General features: G+C 41.8%; 1 protein-coding gene and 1 long non-coding RNA gene across 3 annotated transcripts in view; one reads left to right on the forward strand and one right to left on the reverse strand.

Annotated features, from left to right (window-relative positions):
- Positions 1-27,322, forward strand: part of LOC126278434 (kinesin-like protein CG14535) — a 1,017,611-nt gene that overhangs the window by 734,354 nt on the left and 255,935 nt on the right. The gene's annotated exons all lie outside the window — the stretch shown is intronic.
- Positions 5,774-17,142, reverse strand: LOC126278435 (uncharacterized). The gene is made up of 3 exons (XR_007550699.1): positions 16,932-17,142; positions 6,868-6,997; positions 5,774-6,144 (listed from the first exon to the last, which is right to left on the reverse strand). It is a non-coding gene; the product is annotated as an uncharacterized LOC126278435 (long non-coding RNA).

Below are 27,322 nucleotides of genomic sequence, written 5' to 3' on the forward strand. Positions count from 1 at the left end.
TTTTTATATTTTAAATTCCACAACTTACCGCCATTTTACAATTTTCGACAATGTCACCGTTTTATCGCGTGTATTTCTTGTTTGTTTCTATTCTCATTATGTTTTTTAACTTTTCTGTACGCTGTAGAGCAGCCTATTACGCAGGTGCCAGCCGCCCCCCCCCCCTCTAGCGGGAGGGAATTGAAATCCAATAAAGGAAAAAAAGTGAGGAGTGGGTGGACGGAGGACGCGAAAAACAGTGCAGTCGTTCTTGCAATGCGGAAACTGAGCAATGTATCTGACGTCCATCAGGGCACGATCATTGGCTTTCGAGACAAGGATGGGAACATTCCCGAAACGGCCAAGTTCGCAAACTGTTTACGTGCTGTAATGGTTTAAGCATACCGTCCACGGCAAAATGGCGCAATCCCAAGCCGGCGCCGAGGCAACTGTGTTGCAACACGAGCCACTGATGACAGTGATGAATGACGTTTGCGGAGATGTGCACGGAGGAATAGACGTGCACTTAGAGAGCAACCGACCGCCCAGATGAACCAAAGGGCTACGAACGATGTCTACTAAATGAACGTACAGCGAACGTTTCTGCTCATGGGCCTCTGCAACGTCCGCAGCTCGTGGTCGTGCGGTAGCGTTCTCGCTTCCCGCGCCCGGTTCGATTCCCGGCGGGGTCAGAGATTTTCTCTGCCTCGTGATGACTGGGTGTTGTGTGATGTCCTTGGGTTAGTTAGGTTTAAGTAGTTCTAAGTTCTAGGGGACTGATGAACATAGATGACAAGTCCCTTAGTGTTCAGAGCCAATTCCTTAGGTTAGTTAGGTTTAAGTAGTTGTAAGTTCTAGGGGACTGATGACAATGGCTGTTAAGTCCCATAGTGCTCAGAGCCATTTAAACCAAGCCTCCGCAACAGGCGCCTGGCTCATGCACCCATGCTGACTGCTGATCGGCAACGAAAGCCGGAATTTCCACGCTAATACCTTAACTGGACGTCCACTGAGTGGCGACAAGTGGTCTTTTTAGATGAATCACGTTTTGTGTTCAATCGGACAGATGATCGTTGGCAGGTCTGAAAGCAAACACTTTGCAACCAGCAGGGTATGTTATGGATTGGGGGAATGTTTTCGTAGCTTTCCTAGAGGAATTTCGTCGTTCTCGAAGGTACAATGGATGCTTCCATCCTTGGGGATCATGTCCACGTCTACATACACGATGGCATCTACCAAAAAAACAATGCGACGTGGCGCACAGCTCACAGTGATACGTGCGTGGTTCGAAGAACACCAGAATTAGTTGACAGTAACCCTGTGGCGACCAGACTTCCCGGTTTAAACCTAATCGAGAATCGATGGAAATAACTCCATCGGGCTGTTCGCGGTATGGCTCCTCAGCCGAGAAACTTAGCACAACTGGCCACGCCACTGGAGTCTGTATGGCTCCACATGCCTCTCGGTACCTTCCAGGACACCACTGACCCTCTTCCTGCGCGTCTCGAGGCGACCCGCTTTGCAGACGGTGGTTATTCAGTCTATTGTTAGGTGTTCACATTAAGGTGACTGGACTGTGTAAACAATTCAGTATGCATTAACATATAAGTAGACAGAAAGAAAAGATACATGTCAAGTCAGTAAAGATATTGAAACTTCCCCTTTGTATGTAAAGAATGACCGAGCTGGAAAAACTCTTACGTTATTTCATTTTCAAACAGCTGAGCAAAACTCAACGTACTCTGACAGTTCTCTCTGTAGTTATTCGGATCTTCACCAACCGACACACAATATTTTAGCGCAACGCAATCTGACTTTTAATAATCCCTACAAAAGAATGGCCCTAACTAACAACAACTTATACCTTTCATGAATCACTTACCTGGAAAAAACCTTCGTGACTCGAACTACTGCAATACAGCGAGCGCCATTACTGCCAGCTAAATAAAAGATTCTAACTACTGACGGCACTAACTACTGATAGGCATAGGTAACAAGTGAAAGATTTTGATAGAGAACAAACAATGTATTTACCTTAATAGTGTTCAAAAGTCATTATATATATATATATATATATAAGTTCGTGACATCCAGTTTCACAAATTCCCTGTTTCTGAGGGACACACGTCCAGATCGTCCGCTCTCAAAACTCTAGCATCTCTCTCCCCAACATCCACCACTACTGGCGGCTCACCTCCAACTGCCCAACGCTACGCGCTGTTCGCATCCAACTGCCCAACGCTACACAAGCGAATATTCCAACAATGAGTCCAACCATCTACAGAGCAGCGCAGTCAGCGATTTTCATACAGTGCGCTACGTGGCGTCACCAACACAAAAACCTAAACAGCCTACTTACAACATCACCTTATGAAAGTTAACAAACCAAACAAACTCATTCATGACAGTGAGTGCACTTATATTTACATAACTTCAAATATTATAGAAATAATTTAATAACAAAGTCCCACAACCTTTCAGAAAACGCAAAAACCTCTGGATACAGCGTGACGTGAAGCCATTACCCAGAATTTTGTAACGTGACGCCCCAACCGACTACGCTGCACTGAAATTCTGCAGTGAGCGACATTTTACTTCATTTTACGATCTTCTGAAGACTTCAGTCACCGATATGTTATTAACTGGCATTTAATTATAAGAAATTCTACCAAAAAGGATACGATCTTCATGACTCTTCGATGTGCCTTTGCCTCAAAACTGTGTACTTTCGTAACATCTAAATACGAAAATTCTTTAACCATCACCACGACGTTTCCCTTCGTTTTATTACAACGAATCGTACGAATAACAACGAGTTCTCGGAGACACGTGCTGGTGCTTAGAAACAGCGTATGGTGTAAGGTGTAACATAAAACTCCCAAAATGTGGGCTTCAGCTGAACACGACAAAGGCATCAAGCAAATTTTGCTTGTGATGTAGGAATCGCTCTTGCTTCTTATCGGCTCCACTGTCCGCCCCTGGTAGCTGAATGATGCCGCCGGCACAATAGCTCAGCGTGTTCGGTCAGAGGGCTGCGTGATCCCTGTAATAATAATAATAAAAAAAACTGAGTCAAGGAATCAACGATCAACTTGAACGGATGTCTTGTGACGTCCGCCCAGACCAAACGTAACGAACCATATCGAACAAAATGAAAGGAAACAAAATGTCAGCGTGACCTATTGTCAATCCTCTGGGCCCGGGTTCGATTCCCGGCTGGATTGGGGAATTTTCTCTTCCCAGGGACTGGGTGTTGTGCTATCGTCATCATCATCCTTTCATCCTCATCGACTGCAAGTCGCCGAAAGGGCGTCAAATTGAATAACCGGCACCCAGCGAACGGTCTGCCCGACGGGGGCCCCATCCATACGATTAAATAAATTAGTTCCATTTTACGCAGTACTTTGCCAAAATATCGCAGAACTTATTTTGTGTTTCACGTGACGGAATGGCTCCTCAACGTGAAACAGCACAAAAAATGTTCAAAAGTGTGTGAAATCTTATGGGACTTAACTGCTTAGGTCATCAGTCCCTAAGCTTACACACTACTTAACCTAAATTATCCTAAGCACAAACACACACATCCGTGACCGTGGGAGGACTCGAACCTCCGCCGGGATCAGCTGCATAAACAGAACACGTCAGCGTTAGCTAACTCATCCTGTGTGGCGACGGCGTAAGATTGCGCGTTACTCGGCAGGATGTTGGTTCATATCCGCGACCTTCATCCAGATTCAGGTTTTCCGTGATTTCCAGAACCGATGCATCCCTAATTTGAACATTTGTTCCATCATTAATAATGTCGTCGTTGACGGGTCGTTAAAATCTCATCTCCCTTTTGTTACGTCGCATGTCTACTCCACCTGAAAAACAAAAAAATAATGCGGCTGGATCCTCGACACTTTGTGCCAGGGCCATGCTCACAATTTACGTTGCTGCGAATGATGACCCACATCTCACGAGAGTACCTGATGATGTCGTGCACTGCTGAAAGGCGTCGGTTTGAACCAATAAAGAGAATTGTGCAGCCTAGGACTTTTTTAAAAAATAATAAACTGGATTTTGTCTTTCAATCCAGTGGAAGCAATGAACTACTTATAATAGACTGGCAGTGCAACAAATAGAGGGATTTGCTGAAGAACTGTTTTTTTGCTCTTGTAAAGAAGAAAAGCTGCCAGTGCTGGTTTATTACCCATTCACCAGCCCAAATGAAAAAGGCTAAACAGCACGTCAATACCGGGAATTTCGCAGAAATTAAGTTAACTGTATAATAGCAATACAGCAAGCCGTTCAGTTGTCGAAATAAATGCTTCATTTCAGCTATAAATGACAAAAACAGCAACTACCGGCTCCAACTGCCATAGAGCGCAATGACGGAAACTCAGCTGTTTTGAATATACATGTTGGTTTCATACCTGAACACGGTAGGCAGAGGAAAGCGGGTGCGCGGCCTGTATGTGTCCACGGTCAGATAAGGTGCCTGCTGTGCAGCATATCGCAGGAGTTGATGCGGTTAGCGATGACCAGCGCCATCTGTCAGCAGACGCGGGCATTAAGCTGCAGGCGCTCGCATGCGAGGTGTCGCCGCTCCACCACCGTCGGCGCTGCGTGCCATCTCTCAACACCAGGCTGACAGCAGGGGCGAGGAGGTAACCGCGAGTGCAAACCCAACGCGGATGCAGCCGATCACACATGCGCCGAACCGTCCAAGTCTCTCAAGGAACCCCTTGAGCGCGAGCTCGCTAGTAAAATCTAGTCTCATTTGAAAGTGGATTGGTGTCAGTTATAACAGGAAACATTTAGCTTCTAATATCTCACCATGCGCATCAGGAGGGGACAGAAAATGTGTGTCTGTAAGATGCATAGATCAACCTTCATTGGCATGTATGTATTACACTTTACAAAATGGACATCGTCGAGATTCAAGAAATGTTCATAAAAACTTGCACCATGAATATTGAATGAAAAATGGCGCGCCACTGTGATTGCAAAGGCTCGAACCATCAAGCTCGAAGGCGAACATCTTGGGAGTTACAAACCGTTCAATTAGATATCCACGCTTCAAAGAAAGCACATGTAATCATACTGGTGTAACGGGGTGATGAGAACTGATGCATTGTGAAGGCGTGCAACCGAATGCGAAACAGTCTCTCGTGGAGCTTATGGTGAAACTGGATATACTTTAAAGCGTAGATGCGAAAGTGCGACAATGTGTTTTACAGGCACGGCAAAACAAAAATCCAGAGGCTAAATTTTTGGTATCAATTGTAATGTCACACACTTTTCAGTAGGATAAATTGCTCTAAAGACGCATGATTTTTATACGCAGACCGGCCGGCCGCGGTGGCCGATCGGTTCTAGGTGTTACGGTCGCAGGTTAGAATCCTGCCTCGGGCATGGATGTGTTTTTTGTCCTTAGGGTAGTTAGGTTTACGTAGTTCTAAGATCTAGGGGACTGATGACCTCAACAGTTAAGTCCCATAGTGCTCAGAGCCATTTGAACCATTTTTGAACCAATCGTGAACAAGTGTAAGACAATATGATATGACACGGCTGTACCCATACATGATGATCAAAATATGACAATCCTACCCACACCTTATAAGGCAGTTCTTCGGACTGGCGAGATTTATTGCGATCTGGAGGCATGAAGGTACATAACTAGTGCTGCTGACAGTAATTTCGATAAGCCAGGCGTCATATGACGACACTCAGATCTTTCAGAACTTAGTGTACTTTCACGAAAGAATTAAAAAACCACACATTAAACTTACACAATATTTATTGTCTGGCTACTGCATCACATACGAGTTTTAGAATTTGCTATTTACACACCATTCTTGTTTCATGGTTTTTAATGGCTTTCATTTCAGAAGCCAAATATTTCACAAATGTTTCAACATCGTCATTAGAAATAGATTGCAGTCTTTCGGCAAGTAGCTGCAGTGCACTGGAATAGTTACCTTCTTCATTTCTTTTTCTTTATATCGGTGTTGAATACCTTGGTGCAGCACTCCCTTCTCCACTCAGTGTTGTTACTGGTGATGGTGCTTGAACAATCAAGTCTGATTATTTTAGAGAGTATACAACACTCTCCTCTGCAATCTCTATTCAATTATTTGCAGCAGGTCCCAGAGCAACATTTCAATGTGAGCTTTCGTCAGTCTGAAATGTGTAAAACAATGATTTATATAAAAATATCCAGCCTTGTGTTTTAGCGTGGAGTAACAAAAAATACTTTGTAGAACCATTTGACAATAAAAGCACACTGATATCAGTAAGTTTTAGTTGTAGTAGCGGTAGTAGTAGTAGTAGTAGTAGTAGTAGTAGTGGTGGTAGTAGAAGATTTAGAAAATGTATTTGGGTGCATTATATATGTTGCCAGAGAACATCCAAATCGCATTAATATAAAATACGGAAATAGAAAGTCGAAATAAGGAATAGTTAAATGAAATAATCTGTACACTCCTGCTGGTGGAGAGCATTAAAATCCCTGCTCAAACGTACTGCAACCAGTTAAGAACAGTAACACATAACAGATAAAAAGGAAACCCATGCAAACTTATCATTCAATTACAGAGACAATGGACAAGAGAAATGAAGTTTTCACTCTGACGCAAATACAGAATCATTGTAGTTTCAGCTTGAATTAAAATCGCGTTAGTTTCAGTCAGATAATATTACACACAACGCACTACTGAACCACCATGCTACTGGCAGAATGTGTAGCAAAGTACACTATATGCGAGACATTTATTTCCAAGCCACAAACAGTGAACAACTTAAACATGCCGACAAAAATAATCGAAAAATACTTCCATCCAATTAATAGTGGTTTTCAAAATACCAAACACTGCGACAAAATTGATTTTAAGTAAATGTACAAACCTGAAAACTGTAACCATCTTCAACTGATTGTGCGAATGATGATGATGGTGAAGCTGCCAAAATGTTGAGGTATGTAGTGTTCATCTAGAAGTTGCAGTTTTTGAAAGTACCGCAAAGCCGGCTCATATACCTGAAAAATGGTTAAAAACAAATTATAAGACATAATAGAACTCATTTTCATGTTACAACGTACTGTCAAATGCCAGTACTTAAGATGTTAATAACCCAGGAGACGAACGGTGAAAACTTACATCATCCGTTCCTACTCGACTCCGCTTACTATCTTTCCTTTTCCCATTTTCAACATTATACGTGTTTCTCATGTTACACAGCTTCGTTTGGAAATGCTTTGGGTTGCTCAGTTAAGCCTAACGCGCTTCACTTTACAAAAAACACGAGAGTGCGCCTCTGTACGACAATGTTTGTCACAATAATTTCTACTTTTTACTTTATGCAGACACTGTTCTTCTATCATTCCTTCAGTCAAAATGTACATTTGTTTTTTCGTCCACGCGTAGCCATGTTGCTACGGAATAGAGAGTCTGAACTAAAACGTTCTTGTTTCATATTGGTTCTACTTTATGAAGCACACTGCCGAAATATCTCAGAACTTATTTTGTTTTTCACGTGACAGATTGGCTTCTCGAAGTGAAACAGCAGGAAGTGACGTCGCAAAACTCGTGAAGGGACATGTCAACATTAAATAACTCCTTCTGTGTGCCGTCGGCTTAAGAGTGGCGGCAAAAAACGGGTAAACAAAGTTCGCGTTGCCAAACCTTGTCACTGATTAAAACCATCGGGTTCATTTGCCTACGATACATCGTACTATATGTCCAAATCTAGAATGAAATTAATAAATTTTAAATCCGATTTCCATCAATTGCCTACATGAGAGACGTGCTGACGACAACGGGTTCACAGCTTCCCTCGGAGAGCGAGAATAGCTGACGCAGCTTTGTGAAGACACTCAGTATAATTTTGTTAAAAAGGATGGTTATCTAACGACAAGTTCGCCGAAACTGGTTACAATATATGTCATTTTAGTGCAAATTGGTCTGTATTATAAATAAAAATGTAATACTTAACAAAATTAACTTAAGCACAAATCTAAATCATTATATTTGCTTGAAAATTCCTTCTGCTCCAAATAATTTTTAAAACCATATGTAATTTTATAAATACCATGTGTGCATCACACACACACACACACACAAAAACATATATATATATATATATAGTGTGTGTGTGTGTGTGTGTGTGTGTGTGTGTGTGTGTGTGTGTGTGTGTGTATTTTGGAGTGCAGTTAGCGTAATTCATTGAGAGTGAAAAAGAATTACTGGTAGTTAAGACTACGCCAAAGACTACCGTGTAAATGGTCAGTATGATGCTATATTTTTCACTGTCATCGAGCATTATAGCGACAACTAACTCGTCCTACATTACAGTGAGAGACCGCCTTTATGATCCACGGACTAAGTTGACAGCTACCCATCTTTTTTGAGGGAATGTTGCCAGATAACATCAAAAGCCACCGTCATCTCGACACGTAACCGTCCCTGTCAAAGACATTTTCCAGTTTGGGAAACAACACACAGCACAACAACAATAAACGGCAGCACTTGCATTAAATTGAACGGCAAGTAAGAAAAAAACTGGTCAACAAAACAACAACTGAACTCAAGTAAGGCAAGCAGCGTACAATAGTTCGTCTTAGTTAAAGTAGAGAATGGTGAGGGTCGATAGTGCTGTTGACATGTCGATATCTTAATTTATTGATGGCCTCGTTGACCACCGATACTGCTCATCCCTTTTTCGTCGTATGATTGAAAATCAGAATACAAACGGCCATCAAACAATTTCCGATCGAAGGCTGTAGACTACAGAATTGGTACACCACTCAAGTAGACGCCGTGGGCACTGCAATCATGCCACCGACGCACCAAGCTGAAGATACGTGTTTGGTAAAACACCATGTGTTGCTGGCTCTAACTGACTGCTGCACATCCTTGTCCGACAGAAATCTTCGACCCTTCAAGGCCTTTTGTAAGGGACTGAAGGCTCGATAATCGCATCCGGAAAGATCAAGACTATAGGGCGGGTGCTCGATAGTCTTCCACTTCAGTTGGTGTAATTTCTGCAGTATGACATTTGAGACACAGAGACGTGCGCTGTTATGGAGCAGCAGCAGCCCTTGTCACACTATTCCACAAGGGTAGTTTCCGAGAGACATGCTGCCCCATACACACTTTTAGTCTTCGATGGGTGTCTGCTGCTGTTGCCCTACAGTAGCCAAGATAAGAATAACAGTTGGTCCTGTTTGGACACATTTACTAATAACGTCACCATAGTTCCGTTTCACGTCAGTCTGGTGACTCGACCTGCTATGCTGCCATTCATGAGCAGCATTGCAAGGTGTTTTCCAAGAGGATAACGCTCTATTGCCTTGTCCTATTCCATCACAAGATCTATTTCCAATATAGCACATATGGGTCATCATCTCCGTCATCCACGAATAGCATTAACCATCGCTGTAATGATAGACCAAGTGCAATAGGCACGGAACTCCATCCCAAACAGCCGTCCGGCACCGGTTCAACAAATGCATACACATTTGCATCCTTTTATTCAACATTCTGGAGGTACACCGGTTATTCATGTAGCAACCATTCACATTTGCAATGACTTACCTCGCGCTTACATTAACATGTGATCTAGCAGTGTTAATAACTTAACTGTGTTACATAGATAAATGTATTCGCAAAATTTCATTACTCTACATTAATTACTTTTTCATGTTGCGATTCTTTTCCTGTCAGTGTATTTATAATCTAGATAATAGTGAAATTTTGTTAGTAACGATTTCGAAAAGTTCTTGACTGATTTACTTAATTTCTAACGATACTCTATTAAAAATTCAGACTACAGAATCTGAATTTGCAACAGTAATAACCAAGGCTCAGCGTCAGCGAGAGGGGGGAAGACAAGATTGAGGGATGGTTAGAAACTGATATAAAGAGGGGAAAGGAGGAGATGCACAGAGTTGGAGATGGGTGAGAGAACATGGACGGAGGAAGGGCAGGAGGTGATGGACAAAAAGAGCGGGAAGGAGGAGTGGATGAACAGAAGTAGAAGGGATAGGCGATTAGGACGTGCTTTCTCTTTTGTTTCTTTTCAATTACACCAAACTGATCCACAGAAACACGTGGCCGGGTACAGCTCGTATGTTACAGAAAATGAAATTCTACCGACATAGCAAGGTTAACACGATGTTAAGCATTGTAAATGTAAAACAACCGAAACCATTACTTACGCTTGTGCCTAACGCTTTTCGTAAAACTGATGTAAGGAAATAAACGTATTTAGTTTCGTAACGTATGTTATCAACTAAGGCATTTATGCATTTTCGACGTTTGTTTAATGTAGCGCCTCCGTATATTTTTGCGGCTTCTGATAATTCCGCATTTTTTAGTTATGTGATTTTTGTTTTCGTCTGTTATCGTCCACAGTTTATACACTTTTTGCTTCTGTTACTGAATTATATCATACGTTATTTGCTTGCAGTCGATCTGTTACCTTAGTAAAGCCCAAAATATAGTTTTATATTACTTGCGATTCAGTTTTTATAGTTTAGCCATATCTAGATATGTGTTAGACTATGATGTCTACGTGTCTCGGAGGCGGTAGTTCCCCTTCCCTTCGGTACATGAACTCTAAATTAATCTACGTATGCATGGTGTGGGTAAAATTTTTTATTTCTTTTGTTTCATATCTAATATAGCCATCTGAGAATATAAAACTGAACTAATAATATTTCATTCGGCAGTACGGTTAGTCCGTATCTCGATATGAACATGACTGTCACTGTTATACGGCAATCGTTTTTTCCTGCTTAAAACCGAAAGACATTTCAACCTAATACAGACTGTCGGAGTTGCGCTACAGATAAGAGGCACGACACACATACTTCGCTTTATTTAATACCAAAGGAAAACTTTCTAGCACTGCTATGTGTATGATATGAAGTCAGCAACGTTTATTTTATTCTACACTCTTATGAGCTCCGGACCAGAACCGCCCTCAAACTGTGCCGTCATTGTGAGATTTCACATTATGGTAACCGTAATTAGGGCAGTAAGGTCAAATACATAACGGTTATAAGCCAACCACTTTTATAACTTCCGTCGTCCACATGTGATCGAATGCTCTCCAGTCCACACGGTAATCCGCATCTAAACATCTGAGTGGCACCAATTCAGCTGGGATATTATTGCCGTTCTATGTCGATTTTATGAGCGTGCTTTCTGTAAATCAGCTTTAGGTTTAACCTCGCACTTAGAAAGTATGGCCTTGAAAAATGGAATAATGTTTACCGACATAGAGAGTGAACAGTTCTGTTACCAGTGCGTTTCCTACATTAGATTAGGTATTATTGTTGACTCTAAGTAATTTATGTTGCTGAATTTACTGATATTAGATAAATGAGGGTTTCAACGACATTGCTTTCACCACATTTCGCATTTGTATCTTTTAGATACCAGTTGAAAGTGAACTAGTGGTCCTGTATCTGGTTGTGGCACTGTAAACGACTAGTTGATGGGACTATCCAAGGCTGAAGAGGACATTTTGTGAGCATAAATAACGTTATAGAATGTTCACTGTGACCGTACTTTTGTAATTTCACATTTTTATCAAATTTGTATTATACGTCCTCATCGCAATTTGTTAAAATCGTATAGAGCTGCATTTCTTCTCACTGGTAACGCCTTAATATTATGGATGTGCATTGGAAGCTGTGAGTGAGATAAACGTTTGTCATAAGCAATGACCACTGGCGTGCTAAAGAAACTGGTACAGGCATGAGTATTCAAATACAGAGGTATGTAAACAGGTAGAATACGGAGCTGTGGTCGGCTACGCCTATATAAGACGACAAGTGTCTGACGCAGTTCTTTGATCGGTTACTGCTGCTGCAGTAGCGGGTTATTAACATTTAAGTGAGTTTGAACGTGGTGTTATAGTCGCCACACGAGCAATGAAGTGGGGACTTTCCCGTACGACCATTTCACGAATGTACCGTGAATATCAGGAACCCGGTAAAACATCAGATCTCTAACATCGCTGTGGCCGGAACTGAAGAGAATCGTTCAACATGACAGAAGTCCAAATCCTCCGCAAATTGTTGCAGATTTCAATGCTCGGGCATCAACAAGTGTCAGAGTTGGAACCGTTCAACGAAACATCATCCATATGGGCTTTCGGAGCCGAAGGCCCACTTGTGTACCCTTCATGACTGACGACACAACACTTTATGCATTGCCTGGGTCCGTCACCATCGACATTGGACTGTTGCCTGGTCGGACGAGTCTCGTTTCAAATCGTATCGAGAGAACGGACGTGTACGGGTATGGAGACAACCTCGTGAATCCATGGACCCAGCATGTCAGCAGGGGATTGTTCAAGCTGGTGGAGGCTCTGTAATGGTGTGGGGCCTGTGCAGCTGGAGTGATTCAAAATGGTTCAAATGGCTCTGAGCACTATGGGACTCAACTGCTGTGGTCATCAGTCCCCTACAACTTAGAACTACTTAAACCTAACTAACCTAAGGGCATCACACACATCCATGCCCGAGGCAGGATTCGAACCTGCGACCGTAGCAGTCGCACGGCTCCGGCCTGCGCGCCTAGAACCGCGAGACCACCGCGGCCGGCAGTTGGAGTGATATGGGACCCCTGATACGTCGAGATACGACTCTGACAGGTGACACGTACATAACCATCCTGTCTGATCTCCTGCGTTCATTCATGTCCACTACTCATTCTTACAGACTTAGGCAATTCAAGCAGGACAATGCGACACCCACCTCCAGAATCGTTACAGGGTGGGTGCAGGAACGCCCTTCTTTAAATACTTCTGCTGGTCACCAAACTCCCCAGACATGAACATTATTGGGCGTATCTGGGATGCCTTGCAACGTGCTGTTGAGAAGAGACCTCCACCCCCTCGTACACGTACGCATTTATGGACAGCCCTGCAGGATTCGTGGTGTCAGTTCCCTCCAGCACTACTTTAGTTTCTTTGGCTCTTCAGTGTTTATTTGTGCTCCTTGTTTTCTACAGAACTGCTATGTCCTGCAAATTAATAAATATATTACAGATTCTAGTCTTACTGTCGATTGTAACAGCGATCAATACACTTAAAAATATATGTTTTACTTCACAGTCCCTATTTTTTTTTATTTTTTTTTTTATTTTGCCTACTGGCTACGGGTTTCAGCGGACAGATTCATCCTCAGACAAACCCTTGGCACGTTGTCGCCACGCACCGTTCGCAAGTAGATGTGTCAAATACTTATTGTAAGTATTTGACACATATAATTCGGAAGTGAGTGTGATAACGCCTTGCCCCAGAGTATGGCCTGAGAATGGTATCGGTACTGTGTACCGAAACCGGTAGCTAGTAGGTTGAATAAAAATAAGCGACTGTAGACTAAAACATGCATTACTTCTAATGCATATATCTCAGCATCTGAAGATCATTAGCGAAACGCAGTTACTTACAATAAAACATTGTTGAAAAAACGAGAAAAAACCGACTACAAGATGGTTAAAAGACAACAATACAAACAAGAACTTATCATTTTCAAGTTACTATTTGCTTGTAATTTTGTTTGGCCATTATTGGGTTTTATTGCACGTTAAAAGTTTAATGTCTTTGATTATACAGGGCAAGTCACTAACTATTGCCACCTAAAATAACTCCAAAAGTACTATAGTAGCTGAAAGGTTTGTGGAACGTAAGTTGCATGGGACAAAGAGGGCCATAATATGATGTTGGTGTTTTTATTGCTAGGTGGTGTCACGTCAGAGATATGAAGGACAACTTGTTTTTTTCTTTAATGAGATGCTGTGGTTTGGTACTTATTTTATGATAGCGGCTATCGAGTCAAATCCAGTGATGTGTAAATATAAAGTCTTTGAAGGCCAACGAAGGTCAAAAAGGTGGCATGAACGTCCATTAACAGAAGGCGTTCGAAGTGATGGTCATTGGTATCAATGCAGTGCTGCAGTCTTCTTATCATGGATTGAGTGGTATTCCTTATCACTTCCGCACTTATCGAAGCACATGGTCTCACAATCCTCGCTCGCATATCTTGAAAATAGTAAATATTCGCCGAATACAGCGTATCCATCTAACGTGCCGTTGACATGTAAACACCATTCGACGGTTTCGCAATACGGCACTAATAGGAACGGAAAGACTAGTATCGTCGAATCAAGCGAATGTGAATAATATATTCCTTCGAAGGCAAGTTGATATGCTTCTCATTTACCGAGAATTCCAACGAAATTCAGTAAGAGCTAGAGACCTATACGCTGAAAGATATCCTCAAAGTGCTCACCCTACAAGTCGAATTTAGATATGTGTATGATAAATTGAGAACAACTTGATCTTTAACGCACCGGAAACATATGCGGCAAAGGAAAGTTACTAACAAGGAAACGAAATTTGGTCCTCTTGCCACTGTGGTTCGAGATCCTTGTGTTAGTTTGGGTCAGATCGCAAGGGAATCTGGCATGGGCCAGAGTAGTGTTGTTCGTGTTCTGCATCGCCATAAATATCATCCTTACCATGTAAGTCTCCACCAAGAATTAACTGGTACGGTTTGTATGCGTCGCACTGAATTCTGCCGACGGGCTCAACTTTAGATCCAGAGGGATGACACATTTATCAATATGATTTGATTTACTGACGAAGCTACATTCACGATCTACGAAAATGCTAGTTTGCATAACATGCATTATTGGCAACTGAAAGTCCATGTTGGTTGCGGCAAGTTGCATACCAAAAACCGTGGTCCGTGAATGTATATTGTGGTGGGATTCTGGAAGACAGAATCATAGGCCCCTATTTCATCGAAGGAAATCTTTATGGTAAGAAGTACACCACATTCCTGTAAAAAACGTTACGTCTGTTATTGGAAGAAATGCATTTAGGAACGAGGAAGAAAATGTGGTATCAACACCATGGGTGTCTGGCACATTTTTCGCTGATAGCTCGAAATGAGTTGCAGAGGCAATTCCCAAATCATTGGAATGGACGCCGAGCAGATATATCGTGGCCGGCTCGTTCGCCAGACTTGACGCCTCTGGATGTTTTTCTTGTGGGGAATTCGTAAAATATATTGTCTGCAAAGATGTTCCAACTACACATGTTACATAATATGTTAACTGCGATCACAAACTGCCAGAAACGCATATCTGTGGGACTTGCAATGTATTCTTAATTGCAATTCACGAAAGTGTGTTAGAATCTATATACAATTGCAGAAAAAATATGTAGGCTTCTGTAAAAACTTACAGCATACCTGTAAATATTGCTGTTTCTTTTTTGTGTATGACTTCACAATAAAACAACTCCTATTGTTCAAGATATATAGTTTTCCAAATGGTATTACAAACTTCAAAGAACTTGATAAATGTTGTACTATCCCGATGATCAGACTGTGACTTCTGAAAATACCGGGTGATCAAAAAGTCAGTATAAATTTGAAAACTGAATAAATCACGGAATAATGTAGATAGAGAGGTACAACTTGACACACATGCTTGGAATGATATGGGGTTTTATTAGAAACAAAAAAATACAAACGTTCAAAAAATGTCCGACAGATGGCGCTTCATCTGATCAGAATAGCAATAATTAGCATAACAAAGTAAGAGAAAGCAAAGATGATATTCTTTACATGAAATGCTCAATATGTCCATCATCATTCATCAACAATAGCTGTAGACGAGGAATAATGTTGTGAACAGCACTGTAAAGCATGTCCGGAGTTATGGTGAGGCATTCGCGTCGGATGTTGTCTTTCAGCATCCCTTGAGATGTCGGTCGATCACGATACACTTGCGACTTCAGGTAACGCCCAAAGCCAATAATCGCACGGACTGAGGTCTGGGGACCTGGGAGGCCAAGCATGACGAAAGTGGCGGCTGAGCACACGATCATCTCCAAACGACGCGAGCAAGAGATCTTTCACGCGTCTAGCAATATGGGGTGGAGCGCCATCCTGCATTTTGGTTATAATAAAACCCCATGTCATTCCAAGCATGTGTGTCAACTTTTACCTCTGTCTACATTATTCCGTGGTTGATTAAGATTTCAAATTTATACTGACTTTTTGATCACCCGGTATGTTGGCGTAATGAAACTGCTATAAAGACAGATTTATTATTACGTTTTCCATGAAATACACGAACAAATGAGGCACTGACAATCATAAAGACGCAAAGCACAGAAAACCGAGTTTTGAGATGAATAGATGTTTGTTAGAAACCAAATTTATAGACAAACCACCGGTCTCATAGGTCTGAATTGGTTTCGTAACTGAATCTCAGCATCCTGCACTTCTTATGAAAAAAATAATGTAACCATTGTATTTTATAAAATATTAATTAATACTGAAGATTATATTTATTGTTATTGGTAATGTTAATTCACAAAATTTCCATATATAGACTATTGACAATAGTGTCTCTTGATAGTTATAAAGTTTGTAAATAATATGAAACTATTTTCAGAACATAACGAACAGATACTAATTGCAGCACACACACACACACACACACACACACACTTAATTATGACCTTTCCCAACAGTCCGTGGTCCCCGTTACCATTATCTTCATTAAACACATTTGCGGCTTGGGTTTCAAATAGAACTATCGATGCCCTTCGGATTGTAAAGTAGCACTAATAAGTACGTGATACACTAAATTTTATTGTCAACTCTAGATCAAAATTGAGCAGTGCTAGGCAACAGAATTATGCTTTGTGCTTTGGACTTATATGGATATGAACACCGACTTCTCAATTTATGTGAAAGCTTTACGTGAATATTCATGTATACAGTGATGGGGTACAAATATATACTACAGCCACAGTATTTCATTTAATACTCAGTATCAATTAAATTAGATATTAAATACGATTCGCAAGCTAATAAAAAAACTCCTCGTTCAAAGCAAATCTTCCAACAGCTGTCGTGAAACATGCATCATCGGTACCTGTGTACGCTGTATGACTGGTTCACTCATTGCTGCAGGCTTTTACATTTGGGAAAGCGTGTGCCAAAACATTTGATTAGGCCGCGATAATGCGGAAGGCACTATGGTAGCAGTGACAGTTGATGCGCGATTTCTCACTCGCATCGCTTCGAGACCGCCGCAGCTGACCAAGCAGGTTGGCTACCCCAACAGCGGCGGACCCTGTCTGCTGACCGACCCGGCGCAGACTGGCGACAGAGGGCCTTGCGTGCGGTCAGTCACCCGGCGCCCGGCCACTCTGCCGACAACAGCCGAACTCTGCCGAACGCTCCGACGCCGCCTACCACCTCCTCGGACATCCTGTTAGCCTGCTACCGGCCGGTCCTCTCCGCACTTGCCAAAATTTCAGACCGGGCCAAAAAGCCCACCACATCTCATTACTCCTTTTGTAGCACGGCCTTGTGTGTGTGTGTGTGTGTGTGTGTGTGTGTGTGTATCGTGCGTGTGTGGCCCAGGCCAAACTCAACACCAGCTCACGTAGCTAACTCCGTGCCGCGTCCCCTGAGCTTTCGCGCCTTTGCGGTAGGTGTCACCACCACCACCGCCACCACCACCACCACCACCACGCACGCACACACACACACACACACACACACACACACACACACACACACACACACAGAAAGAGAGAGAGAGAGAGAGAGAGAGAGAGGTGCAGCAGCGGCAGCGTTTGGAACGAAACAGATTTGATGCTGTTGGACTACACTGATTCTTCTTCTCACATCAAAATCTGTTCTTGTGTCATGCACTTTGGACATCTGCAGAAATTCATCCATTTGGGAGCAAGATTATAAATTTGTCACAACCGTTTCGTTGAATATGCAAATATTTTGTATCCTAAAAATCTGATTTGACAGGCAATACATAAAACTTCTTTTATCTCAAATGTCTGACAGTTATCTTCCCACTATATTTTTGGAGATAACATCACTTTCATACCGGGAAGATAACCATATTTCATTAGAACTGCAAAATACATTTTTTCATATCATTATAGCCAACAAGCTACGAAATAAAGCTCGAAACTATTCACAAAACATATTTTTATTTGTATGTGGGTAATGAATTTAATAAGATTAAAAACTCAGATCCAATGAAGAAACCCTGATCGAAATCAGCAAAAATAAGCAGCAAAAATTCCCATTTTTGATACACTTCTAAATGAGGAAACAGAACGTGAACTTATAAAGAAAGGCTTATTCATATCTTTTTATATAAATATACACATCTGATCATGTTAATTGATTTATTTCGTTATTCCCGTGACTTCTGCTTTTTAATGTTGATTAACATAAAGGTCGACGAACTGTGTTTTGAAAGCTACAATTCTGGAGTTATTTGGGTAACATATAACCCATTCGACGAGCTGAATCTGACAAAAACAACCTTCATGCTGACCGGTACAAGGGACTCTTAGCTACCAAGGACTGAAGCAATAGTCATGGCATCCGCAGTTTCATGCGTTGTTGTGCATTTATCTCGAATGGACAATATCTCAATGTGACTTGTCTGGGAAAGACTGGAGGCTATACTCCGGCAATGCTCTCTGGAAGGTCCTCGCCCGCCACGGGAGCAAATCAGCGTCGAAACCGCCGGAGCGCCGTGGAAACGCTATAATTTACCGTGATCGTATCCCAGTAACGTAGTGCTTGCTAAAGTCACGGTGATTCCTGTCCGCACAGCACTGCTAAAACTGTGGGTCAATAACATCAGAGAGTGAGAATTCAATAATAGATAAGAAGTCTGTGATCCAGATTCCAGAAGCTGGCTAGTTTCCCCTCTTGCGTCCCTCCCCCCTCTCCTCCCCGCGCCGTCACTGAACCACACCCCACTCTTCTTGCGGACGCCTATGTCATTCACATTTGTCTTAGTTTTCCAAACCATATCGCAACAGGCTAGCGGAACAACTAGCTAATTCTAGAACACTGTTTTTTATACCACAGACATTCTCTGTTATCTTGGATACGCCTCTCCTTTTGATCTGATCAAACGTCATCTCGCCCTACCCTGCCGTCCCCCCCCCCCCCCCCCCTCCAAACACCTATCTCTTCATAGATTTCTCTCCTTTTTTTCTTGTTTATGAACAAGTTCAATTCCTAAGTTGTTTTTTGGTTGTTTCCTATTCTACTGTGCTATTTGCACTTACGTGCCTGACAGAGGGTTCTGAGCTGAGATTTCTCTTATTTTATTACGATGATAATTTCTCGGTATGTAGGTTGGCGGCAAATTTTCGTGTCAGACATCTCGCCGTAACGAAAACCGTCTTTAATTTAATGATTACCACCACAACTCGCTTATCATACGCGTGACCCATTTCTTCCCTATTTCGTGATAATAAAAACGAGCTGTTATTCTTTGAACATTTTCGATGTTCTCTGCCAATTCTATCTGCTAAGGATCATATCTGTGCGGCTGATCACAGCGGAGGTTCAAGTTCTCACTCGGACATAGGTGTGTGTGTTTGTCGTTAGAATAATTTAGGTTAAGTTGTGTGCAAGCTTAGGGACTGATGACCTTAGCAGTTACGTCCCATAAGATTTCACACACGTTTCAACATTTTCAACAAGGATCACGTACCGCACATGTGTAGTGTACGCAATCTCTTTAGTAGCCCTGTTGCATCTTTCAAAGTCACTACCAAAAAAACCCAGTCTTTGGTTTGCCTTCCCTACAACATTATCTGCGTGATTGTTCCAGTTTAAGCTGTTCGTAATTGCTAGATATTTAGTCGAATTGGCAGCATTTAAGTTTGTGTAATTTATCGTGTAACCGAAATTTAACGACTTTCTTTTCGTTCTTACGTGGATGACATCACACTACTCCTTATCCATAGAGAATTGCCGCCTGTCACCATTCAGCCATCATATCTAAGTAATTTTGCAATTGGTCTTCTGATTACTTCTGTTTTATTCGATGATTTTCCATCTATTGCTACGTACAATGACCATTCTGACAAGAAATCACGAATCCAGTCACACAACTGAAGTGATACTACATAGGCATGCAGTTTGGTTAGAAGTCTGTTATGAGAAACGGTGTTTCACATTTCTTCCTTTTTCTACGTTCAGCGCTAACTAAATTTTAGTATTTTACTAATTCAGTTATTTCCTATTCTTTGATGCTGTTTCTTTCTACTTCTGGACTTATTTCCGTAATTCATACTATTGTTCACTTGTTCTTCCATGGTTTATTCTCATTCATAACTTACAAGTGTCCAAAGGAGATTAACCTTCGCTTTGACATCACTTCTGATATTTTCTGGTATTTTGGTAGCTCTGCTAATCTCATATTACAACCTTCTACAGTATATTTATTGCTTGTCTCCGTACCTCTACCACTCAGCGTCTCTGACTGCTATGCGGAGGACACGGGTTCAATTCCGTGCACTACCAGGCATTTTTCCTCGGTGGAAGGACTGGAATGAGGTGCACCCAGCCTCTTGATGCCACCTGAGGAGCAACTTGAGTGATAAATAGCGGATCCAGGTCTAGGAAGCCGACAATGGCCAGGGGAGTGGTGTGCTCTCCCTACACTCTCCACACCACATCCAGCTGACGCTACCGGCAGAGGAAGACACGGTGGTCGGTCGGTCCCCATTGACCCATATGGTCCGGAACGAGGAGCTCTAGTAGTCAGCTTTTTCACATTATATTGATTAGGTGTAAATTTTTGTTAGACAACCGAAGAACTTGTACTCTGAACAAATCGATGAGTTATCGACGACACGATGACGACAGACAGAGAGATATTAGTGCAGTACCCACTCAGAACTCTTTTGCCGGGCGATACTGCGATGGAAGACACTGAGTACCATCAGCATGTACGCTCTGAATTACTATAGTAGTGCGTAAATAATAGTCTTATGATTCGATTTTCCCAATAGGAAGTGAGGCTGGAAATAATGAACTTACAGAAGAAGTAATCACCAGAGCCTCCTAGAATACTGGCAGAATAGTGGGCCAAATTGTACCATAAAAAAAGTTTTGTATCACCTAGGTTCCGAGAGTTCCGGTACCTGTACAGAAAACTGGAATAGAGATCAACATAAACAATATTTCCGCTCTTTTTATTGCTCATGAAAACCACACACTGCATATTGTACCACCATACTGCGACACCTTCGGAGGTGGTGGTCCAAACTGCTGTACACACCGGTAACCCCTAATACCCAGTAACACGTCCTCTCGTCGTGGCATACTACCCACAAGTTCATCAAGGCGCTGTTGGTCCAGTTTGTCCCACTCCTCAACGGCGATTCGGTGTAGATACCTCAGAGTGGATGGTGGGTCACGTCGTCCATAAACAACATTTTTCAATCTATCCCAGGTATGTTCGATAGGATTCATGTCTGGAGAACATACTGGCCACAGTAGTCTAGCGCTGTCGTTATCCTGAAGGAAGTCATGCACAAGATGTGCACGATGGGCGTGCGAATTGTCGTCCATGAAGATGAATGCCTTGCCAATGTACTGCCGATACGGTTGCACTATCGAGCGTAGGATGGCATTCACTTATCGTACAGCCGTTACGACGCCTTCCATGACAACCAGCGGCGAACGTCGGCCCCTCATAATGCCATCCCAAAACAGCAGGAAAACTCCACCTTGCTGCACTCCCTGGACAGTGTGTCTAAGGCGTCCAGCCTCACCGGGTTGCCTCCAAACACGTCTCTGACGATTGTCTGGTTGAAGGCATATGTGATACTCATCGGTGAAGAGAACGTGATGCCAATCCTGAGCGGTACGTTCGGCATGTTCTTGGGCTCATCTGTACTGCGCCATGGACTTTGGGAGTGAAGTTGCGCATCATGTAGACTATTACGCCCAGTTCGACTCGTAGGATGACGCCCTGTGGCTGAATGAAAAGCGTTATTCAACATGGTGGCGTTGCTGTCAGGGTTCCTCCTATCCATAATCCGTAGGTAGCGGTCACCCATTGCACTATTAGTCCTTGGGAGGAGCGAGGCATGTCATCGACATATCCGAACAACATGCTTTGGTTCACACCGAGACGCCTGGACACTTCCCTTGTTTGAGAGCCCTTCCTGGCAAAAAGCCACAACGCGGACGCGATCGAACCGCGGTATTGACCGTCTAGGCATGGTTGAATTACAGACAACACGAGCCGTGTACCTCATTACTAGTGGAATAACAGGAACTGATCGGCTGTCGGACCCGCTCCGTCTTATAGGCGCTGCTCATGTATGGTTGTTTACATCTTTGGGCGGGTTTAGTGACATCTCTGAACAGTCAAAGGGACTCTTTCTGTGATACAATATCCACAGTCAACGTCTATCTTCAGGAATTCTGAGAACCAGGGTGATGCAAAACTTTTTTTGATGTTTGTAGAAAACAAACTAAAGAAAAACTGCAAATAAATAATTAGTAAAATAAGAGCGATCTGGTGCTCGCGATAAATATTTGAAGATAAAAAAGGCAGAGCCATGAGAATTATATGACGAATTCGAATTTATGCTAAACAGGCAAATGCAATCAAGGAATGGAAAGATATGACATTTACTTAATACCTTATATTCGCCATAATTTTTCAGATGAAGCGTGTGATTTGTCTGACTGTAGCTAGACCGTGTTTATCACACATGTCGCCGAAGTTTACAGTATTCTTACCCATATCCCCTCTTAGACCATGTGGCAGTGTGCAACTACTTTATGGACACACTGTACGTAAATTAATGGTGGGGAAGGGGGGAGAGGAGGAAACTTCACTCCTCTTGCGAGAAGGGCATCGGGACAAAGAATTATTAATGTGGCAGTGAGCATACACTATCTTGTAATACAGTATCGTTACAATCTTCGCGCGAAAGCTAACCAGAGGGCACAACAAGTAGCTAACGTTGGGAAAGCTGAAACGAGTATGTAGGTATTTTCTTTGCAGACGGAGAAATTAAACATGTTGAGTGTTGTTGGGCGTGCCCGACGAGCGCGCAGGCCACCGAGGTCAGAGAAAGCTGCCAGCCACAACAGGCTGGGGGATCCAGGTCGATCCCCGGAACTTGTTGCCTAGCGCCACGGCTCAGCGCTCATTGCTGATCCACTGTGCTACGCGCACGAACCTGATCGCCTTGGAAAGTACTTAAGTCTTTAACAGTGTTCCTCAGGTGGTGATCGATACAGCGCTGTGGTGCAACTGCAGACTATCACTGAGAACGAAGCTGGGGTTTAAATTTCCACTCGAGAAGTGTTTACATCGACAAGGTGTATTTTCCCCCAGGCTCTCCCTGGCAATATTAATGCCGTTTCTGATACAAGACTGATGGAGTGGTAAAAGCTGTTGCTTTTCCCCACTACGTAACTAAATCAGCGTTCAGATAGTAATAGTAGCTCTGTGGTTCTTTGGTCGTAAGCGCTAAGATCTGTTTGATACAGCCATCGGCGGCCGCAATAAGAGAGAAAAGTTATCACAGGCATCCCCTCCTCCCCTTCCCTGCCACCTGGGGATTTAGATTTTATGTTCATTACAATATTCTCACGCAATTTCAGCAATAATTTTCCTTGATCCTACAGAATACGAAATTTAGCATGGCTGTGGTAGGCTTACCTAAAGTTTTTCAGTTCATCTACTTCAGGAAGCATTGATTTCACATGTTTTCTTAATTATCTTCGTGGCATTCCAACAGAATTTTCCCAATGTATATTTTTTTCTGTTTCAGATTTTTAATTTTCAGTGATGACGTTACATTACTGGTGTAAAACTTTTACTGTGAATAACTTCTTGAATACCCAGGAATTATTCATAACAATTATTTAAATAAAAAGATTTTTATATAACAAGCTTTTAAAACGTATTAAAAAGTATAAAATAATTTCTCGTACCCCCTTACAGATTACTACAGTCGTGAAAATCTGTGATTGTGGATTTCTGAAGCTACGAAAGTACTTATAGAATTTAAAACGAAAAAGATGAGGCACATGCAGTAGATAACAGTAAGGAGGTAACCCATTAATGCATCAACTATGTACTGCATGCGTCCCACGTTTTTCATTTTAAATTCTGCAGATATTTTCGTAGCTACTAAAAATCAACAAGCACAAATTTTCAGAACTATCTGTATGCGTTTAGGAATCTGTATGGGGCTAGGAGAACTTATTTTATACCTTTTGGTCCATTCTAAAAAAGTGCTACATTAAAAATCTTTTTGTTTAAATTATTACTTTCCGCCTTTTAGTCTTACGTGTTTCAAATTTTTCAATCGAATTCAAACATTCTGATGAGATTACAGCAGACACATGTGATAAATTTCAAGATTATTTCAGTTTCTCTCCACCTGAATCACCCACTACATTGCTTCCTCCTCTGACTATCTCACGAAAAGATCTCGAAGGTAGAAACAAGAGACAATCCAGTTCACACTCGTATATACCAGTACCTGTTTAGTTACGAAATATTCGCAAGCGAAACAGGAAAAGTAGGAAATAACACATAGTACCCTCCGGCACACAACAGACACGAAAGCGAGTTAACACTGAATTATCATCGAGTTCCGGGCTATTTTAAAAGTTTCAAGTCTCTAACTCATTGGGAAATGGTAGTGGTAAAGAACGTACCCTCCACCATACACCAAACAAGGAAGCGAACTAATATTGCATTGTCACGCAATTCTGAGCTATGCTAAAAGTTTCAAGTCTCTAACTCATCGTGAAGTTAGTTTAAAATCAATTGCAAAATTTGTACAGAATAGACATAAAAAGTGTTAACAAGTCCAAATTTCAGATGAAGACTCTCACATTCATATTTGTGAGACAAATACTTAGCTTATGAACCATGCTTACCATTTTGCTGTCAAAGTACTCCATCTAAGACACATTGATTGGATATCTATTAATCACTGAAGATATAATAAGTTTTATGTAATTACTGTCAATTTCAGTTCTTGCGGTAATATACGTTCTCATACTAATTGTACCACTAATATAAAAAGAAATAGAAAATTTTGGAATATTGTCCATCCTGGAGAGGCTTCTGCAGACGTCCATGGATGGAGCTCACTATACCTTTGGCTTACAGTTACTCCACCTAACTCAGTAGTTTTTCAACATTTAAGCAGCGCTCCAGCTCTAGTACTCGTAATTTTGATTCGAGTCGCGGTAGCGCTTTATCGCCAGTGCGAATGGGAGTCTGTCAGTGTGTCTGGTGTATCTTTAGAGACTGCCACGTTTCCGGGACCAATTTACAGGGACTCTGAACGTAGCGATAGGTGGTTTAGGAATCGGCAGGACAAGGATCTAAAAATCAGGAAAACAAAATTGGCACAGTGTACCGCTGAACTTAAAAATATTGTTCTATACATTAGAAATACTAGGCTAGTAATAAATATATTTTTCAAAATAATAAAGCTAATATTCTCGGCTGTGATTGGTCTGGAAAGAAACATTAATACAAAAAACAGCGCTTTAACGGTTTAAGTATGAAGAAAAACATCCACAAAAAATAATGGTAAACATTGTGTTTCTTACGAGCACTAATTGGACTGTAAAACATGACATGGGCCTATGTTTGCCGGCCGGCGTGGACGAGCGGTTCTAGGCGCTTCAGTAGGGAACGGCCCGACTGCTACAGTCGCAGGTTCGAATCCTGCCTCGGGCATGGATGTGTGTGATGTCCTTAGGTTAGTTAGGTTTAAGTAGTTCGACGTTCTAGGTGATTGATGACCTCAGATGTTAAGTCCCATAGTGCTCAGAGCCATTTGAACCATGGGCTTATGTTTAGAGTAGTTAGTGCAGTTACTTAATATGCCTGTGTAGCATGTCGGTTCATTCCAATGGTCTGTATTTACTATATTTCGAAATACACACTTACCAGCAACCCTTCCATCCCCAGTTCTTTAAAGAAACAAACTGCATGTAATGTAATTTGGCAACTATGATAGCAACTAACCGCTCACGCTTCTTAATTGCAGTCTTCTTTCCAAAATAAGTCTTATTCCTAATACAAGTCCTACATAAAAGAAATCTGTTATCCTGGAACAGAATACGAAAACGTATTCAATAATTTTAGTCATTCAATTAGACTTTTTTTAAAAAAAAGGCAGTAATCTGTAGTTAAGTATTAATATTTCTGACTTTGAAGCACTCTATCAAGAACTTTATTTTCCTTGGAAGTCATTTCGTAGAACTCCTCACAATTAATTTTAAATTATACAAAATCGTTTTTGTAGTTGTGCCGGTTAGAGATGTATTACGATTCTTTTCCATTGGGCGTTTATCAAAGAGAACACCCTCTCGACGTTGGCGTTGTAGCCTGGAATTGCAAGGTAATATTCTGCCAGTTTCAATAATTACGAAAAGATTCTGTATTATACACTTGCGTGCCTCAACACAGATAGGAGCGACGCGCGAGCCTGACGCGGTGGGAAGGTTCGGCACCGCGGCTGATCACCACCTTCTACTGGCTTTAGCCTCGCTGTCTGTGAGCGAAGAGTGGTTGTGACACTGCGTGTGAGGCTCATTCGGCCTACGAAGAGAAACCTGGGACGCAGACGTAAGAATAGCATTGGCTGGTAAATACAGGTTGTTTCCGTAATAGCGTGCAAAAATTTAACAGGACATAGAGGATGCTCCACTGAACAATTTGAGGTAGGGAAACGTGGGTCGGAGAAGGCAGCTTAATGAGATAATAGGAATAACATCACATTACTGTATACTGGTTTACTTACATTTGTAAGACGTGTCTATTTATATCGTCTATTGTCAAACCACAATTTATGAAAGATGTTTATATTTTATTAATAGGATTAAATAGGAATAAGTAATATTTATCATGTTGGAAATAATTGTGGTAGCAGGTATTGTCTGCACCAGAAAGCATTGTTGGCAGGAGAGACCGCACTTGAGCGTTCGTAGGAAGCCAGTAGTAAGCGAGATGTGAGGCGAGTCGATAGCAGGTCTGAAGCGAGAGGTTGAGAGGAGCGGTGTGTCTGCCAGCCACCAGCTATGATTTACAAGAGATTATAAACGGATGTACAGAGACATCAGCTAACTATTATTATAAGAGGAACTAATATTATTGAATAAATTTTTTGAGAAACTCAAGACTACTGAAGGTATGTTTGTGCATTGCTAGTTGTAAGATTATTGTGAAAAGTAAGTCCCATTTGAACGTTTGTAAAATCATTTCATTCAGAATATAATTAATTTTTGCCAGCAATATTGCGTTACTGATTATAATCCATCTCAAAAACCATCAACGTAAAACTTCGCAAAATTTTATTGTTGTCAAGAAAAAGTTTAACTATGAATTACGTACTTCAGTCAAATTAATTAAAGAATAACCTCAGCCTTGCTATTAAAGAATAACGTCAGCTTTGATACTAAATACAGCCACTTATTATGACA

The sequence above is a fragment of the Schistocerca gregaria genome, chromosome 6, assembly GCF_023897955.1.
Source record: "Schistocerca gregaria isolate iqSchGreg1 chromosome 6, iqSchGreg1.2, whole genome shotgun sequence".
NCBI lineage: Eukaryota > Metazoa > Arthropoda > Insecta > Orthoptera > Acrididae > Schistocerca > Schistocerca gregaria.